The 4,447-nt window shown below is 37.8% G+C and overlaps 1 protein-coding gene across 8 annotated transcripts in view; it reads right to left on the reverse strand.

The window, feature by feature from the left end:
• Positions 1-1,703, reverse strand: part of LOC108973961 (uncharacterized protein CG43867) — a 257,468-nt gene extending 255,765 nt beyond the window's left edge. For 7 of the 8 annotated variants that reach the window (XM_018941520.1, XM_018941521.1, XM_018941519.1 and 4 more), the window contains exon 1: positions 1,344-1,703. The gene's annotated coding sequence lies outside the window, so the exon portion shown is untranslated. Of the gene's footprint in view, positions 1-391 lie in introns of all 8 variants that reach the window. The other variant, XM_018941516.1, reaches the window with a different exon arrangement.
• Positions 1,704-4,447: the final 2,744 nt, after the last annotated feature.

Consider the following 4,447-nt stretch of genomic DNA (forward strand, 5'->3'; position numbering starts at 1 on the left):
TTATATATTTATTTTTATCGGTTTTAACCTTTAGAGCATAGATTACACATTTAGGTTTTAGTTTGAATTTTTTAAAACAATTTACTTTAATATTTTATTTATTTTATGAATTTTTATTTATTTGTGCTTTACTTTTTTTTGTTACTTTTGAAGAATTAGTTATAGATTTTTGTTTAATTTTGAATATTTATTCGTTTCATGTTTCCAATTTTTTCATTAAATGATTTTATTAATTTACTTTATACTTTAAAATCATTTTTAATATACCTACATACGTTTGTATACATGTATATACACACATATTTATTTTATTTTAATTTATATTTTTTTTAACTGTGTTCCAACCATATTCGTTGTTTCTTAACTAACAATGTATTTCTCATACCCTTACCTATGTACTTCTAATTGCACTTCTTTCCAACTAGCCTACCCTAACACACAACTGCATCAATTGCCATCTTTCCCGCAGTCACTTGGGACTTGTTTTTGTTATTATTTGCATAAATATACGCACTCTGTATATGCACACGCTCTCTGGTGCCTCCAACAACACGCTCTCTCTCTCGCTCTCTACATTTGCTCTGCTCTTTTGTGGGTGGCTGGCTGTGCCAATGTTTTGGGCTGTGCCAGCAGGTGGCCATATGTAAGTAGTTGCTATTACTTGTCTATTGTTGTTGTTTTTGCTGTTGCTATTGTTTGTGATTTTTTTCTTTTTTATGCTGTTTGTTGGCGTAAACGTCAAAGGAAGTTTGGGAGTTGGTTTTTCGTTGACATTCGTTTTTTGTTTTGTTTCGCAAAGAAAACGCAAAACCACAATTCGATTTTTCGCACAAAAATTGAAAGGTAATATTTATTAGAATTTATATTTTCGGGATTTGAATACTTATTTTTATATTTATTTAATAATTTATGGAGTTTAGTGAATTTTATAGAGCAGCGCAGCGCAGATTTTCGCTTAATCGCAAGCCAACAGCTGTCAAAAGAGCACGCTTACCGCCGTTAAACGAGCGTTTTGCCTTTTTTATGCACGCATGCCCCTGTACATACATATGTATATGTATATATTACATGTGTGCAAGCATATGCAATTACACGCCGCTGCTTGCAGTTGTTTTCGCACGCCAATTCTCAAATGTCGATATGCAGCTTGGCGTATTGGCAGTTGTCATAGGCCTTCAGTTGTCACAGCCCCACATTTGCACGCTTATGTATACATAAATATATGCATGTATGTGTATATGCTACATGCAAGTATGTAATTTTGCATGTATGTAGGTGAGCCACACTATACGTCAATGCACTTTATAAAATTCAACACTTGCAACACCCTCACATGCACTTACATTGCTTTTTTGCTGTTGTTGCGCGAGCACTGAAATTTTTTGTTGGTTTTCCTTCGCGAATACCGTTACACACACACGCCGTTTTTATTTATTTTATATACGCTTACGCTTATTTCACACTAAAAATTAACAATAACACGCATCAAGCAATTCGAGTGCGAATTTTTTATAAAATTTATTTTTTCTTCTAAATTTCCTTTACACAGAATACCGCACCGATAAAAGTATCATGGAAAAACACACTGCCGAAAAACGACAAACCAAACCCAAACGCATGGGCTAAGGCAACAACCAACTAAATAACTGACAATGGACCGCGCGACGGCTACTACAACGACGACGACGTCAACACAACTTCACTGATAGATGACAGCAGAAAAACTGCTCTTCCCCAACGAGTTTCGGCGACGGCTATGTAAGCCGAAGCAACAGCGAGCAGCAAACAATCTAAGTGTACACACGCACACACACACATGAGCGGTGAGTTGGGTCATGCCCATTAGTGTCTGTGAGTTGTGGCAACAACAGCAAGTGACAGTGGCAAGCATACATACATATATTGCTGTTGCATGCGAATTTCTCATGCTCAGCTGTGTACGTATTAGTGGCGCACAATTGGAATTTACGCTCTTTGAGGTCATCAGCAACAGCCGCTCTGCAGGCCAATGCATACGCACATGCATACAAATATGCATATATGCAAGAAAATTGTCTGTGAAAACCTTCTGTGAAGTCAGGCTACTAAATGTCACTACTTTATGCTTGTTTACTGTGCCAAACTATTGAGTAGCGGTGTTAGTTGGAGCGGAATGACAGCTCGCTTGTGCTCTTTACTCTGCGCTCAACAAACTGCTAGTGAGAAAGTGGATACTCTTCACCTGTGTGCGCACGAACTGGCTGGTATGTTGTTGAAGAGAAAATTGCAAGTGATTGTAGCGGGTATTTAGTGTATGCGCACAGGGTGTGCCAGATTATAGAAAATTTTCTTTGGTGCATAATTTTTGTAACTATCACGAACCCAATATTTTTTTAGAAAATTTTTAAAAATATTGAACATGTGTCCAGCTGAGCCAACAATTCAAGGAAGCGACTGCCCAAACTCTCAAAATGATCTGAGAAGGAGTTACATATCTATGCCGATAGTCAAGTGGTCCATTTTTCTAGAGGAGAAAAAAGTCTGATTTTATCATTAGTATAACAGTTTTTACTAATTAGAATTTTAAGTGGCTTTCACGAAGCACCCCGCACAAATCTTTAAACATATACACAGAGTGTTGACTATCCGTTTCACATGTTCACAACACATTCGAGATTTTAAATGCAAACCCGGGAAAGATACACTCAGAACTAGTTCACTAACTAGCTTCCATTTTTTCTTAGACCTCTTTGTTGCAAACTTGCTTTGGTAAGAAGAGAAAGCATACAAATATATAGTACGAATAAAATTTATAATTTATCTCTGTGACAACTAATTGCAACATTACAAATAACGACTGAACTCATAAATTTTAGCTATTTATTAGCTCCAAGTCCTAAGTTTTCATTTCCAAATTTCTCCACACATTACTGTGCGCCTTTAAAGCCTTTAAAGAGTATTTCGAGTTCAGAATATCGAGCACCTCTAGAAGCAAGTACAATTAAAAACTACGAAATTCCTCCTCTTATATGTTCGAGAAAATCGTAAACCCACCAGTCTAAACGAACTGGGATTGAATGACACTGAAACACTCAAAATGAAGAGAAGAAACCTTGTAAAAATAGTTTTTAGAGCTCAAGTTTCTTCCTCAACTGTTGTATCGAATGTAATCTACCAATTACCTACTCTAATGAGTTTTTGGATAATTGGTATATTCCTCTTAAACTGACTCAGATTTGAAGAAGTCTTCTGGGGTTTCAAAAACGGCCAATTCCTTGAGAATAAACTTTATGAAATCTATTCTTCGAGGTAAGATAGAACTTATAAAGTCTCTATCTAAGTTACTATGCACATTTGTAAGCAAATATACGCTCGAGGTCTCTATTTTAGACGCCTAAGCCAGTCTCTGTCCCCCCACCACATATCACAGTTATCCAATTGAATTCGCACATTATTTCGTGCATCCTAAGTGAGGTCTTTAAATCACAGTCTCCACTCAGTCGCGGGTATTTTTTACTGCAGAACATCATCACTCTGAAACGCTTCATTTGAACTGAAAACTGCTTTTCATCAGCTGTGATATGTTTATTTTCTGTGAGCTGTAATTCTTACACGCTCGCCCACACTCTCTTGCTGGCAGAAGGTCTAGGCTACACAGCTCATTGCCAAGTTACGAGCGCAAATCTGCGTTCACACGCTGATGCACTGTTGCACCTGCAACTTTATGCAACTTTAAATGTCATTAAATTCACTTAGACGGCAGATAAACTGGCGTACAGCAGCAGAAGCTCATTCAATGGACACACACAGTCGAACTCTATGCGAGCTCTATATGAACTGCTTCACATATCTCTTAGTTTGCTGGAGATGTCCATTTCATCGACAGACCGACCAAGTACTTTGCTGTTTTACAAGTCTTTTATTTTTGCCTAGACGCTGGAAGCGTTGTAGGTGTGCGAGCTGTGGGTTTTTGGGTTGAGGATGAAGGGATTCGTATGTTATTTATGGCCAAGAATTTCGCCTGCAGACGGCAAGTGAAAAACGTTTTGGAATTTTTCAAGTGTTCCGATAAAAAAAAAACAGGTAAACATTTCCCAGTGAACATCAAATGTGTGCTTACTTCAGAGAAGTGGCCATCCGTCCAGATAGAAGAACGGCAATACCAGCTTTGAACTAATTAACAGTGCGTTTGGGGCTGATCAAGGAGTGCCTAATCTCGCTAATATCATAGCATCGAGTGCCTTTGTGATAAGACTGGTGAGCTAGCAAGAAAAGGCAATCTAGATCGCAAGAAATTTAGTGATCTCTTTGATCTCAGTAAGGCTAGCCTCTTCCTAGTTGTGGGGCTTTTAACAGGTCATTGCTATATTGGCGTCCAACACTAAAATAACAACTAAACGCTTTCTTCTTGACTGTCCCGCGTTTCAGATCGATATCTCAAAAGCTGAGGGACTGGTTCGCGTATATA

The sequence above is a fragment of the Bactrocera latifrons genome, unplaced genomic scaffold (genome assembly GCF_001853355.1).
Source record: "Bactrocera latifrons isolate USDA-ARS-PBARC rearing strain unplaced genomic scaffold, ASM185335v1 scaffold_51, whole genome shotgun sequence".
Taxonomy (NCBI): Eukaryota; Metazoa; Arthropoda; class Insecta; order Diptera; family Tephritidae; genus Bactrocera; species Bactrocera latifrons.